Source organism: Rhagoletis pomonella, unplaced genomic scaffold (assembly GCF_013731165.1).
Source record: "Rhagoletis pomonella isolate Grant_MI unplaced genomic scaffold, Rhpom_1.0 Rhpom_scaffold_00003, whole genome shotgun sequence".
Taxonomy (NCBI): Eukaryota; Metazoa; Arthropoda; class Insecta; order Diptera; family Tephritidae; genus Rhagoletis; species Rhagoletis pomonella.
In genome coordinates this window covers 10,294,173-10,294,721 of record NW_023458557.1, presented here as the reverse complement: position 1 = coordinate 10,294,721, position 549 = coordinate 10,294,173, and positions in this window count along the sequence as shown.

Below are 549 nucleotides of genomic sequence, written 5' to 3'. Positions count from 1 at the left end.
TTTTTTCTGAGTGTAGCATTGTTGGCAGCCCTGTTGATGTCAAACAAGCTTGAGCAGAGAGTAGGCAGGTGGCCGAAGCGGCGACATAACGGTTCCCATTGCGACTGCGCTATATGTTTACATGCATATATATGAGCTTGGAGAAGAGACTGCGTTTAGTTCTGCGCTATGTGACACCATGCGCGAGAAAGATAGTTTTTGCGTCGCTGATCAGGACTGCCAATTCAGATGAAAGCGTGCCATTGTTGTTTTCGACCGAATGTTCGATTTCAGTTTCGCTTTGACGGTTAACCGACAATATTTTCATGTTCGTGTAAATGTTGGGCTTCCGCGAAAAAATAGACCGTAGATTTTGACTTCCACGGCAAGATTATTCTTTTCACGGATAAACAACGGATAATTTACGGCAAATTATCAAATAGTTAGTTTGGGTTTAGCTGGTTTCCTTTATTGGTTTTCAGAAGGTGCCCTGCTAACTTCCGTGGAATTTTTTGAAATGTGATATTTTTTAAAATGTGTCAGCCGCAAGATAATTCTTTTCACGGATAA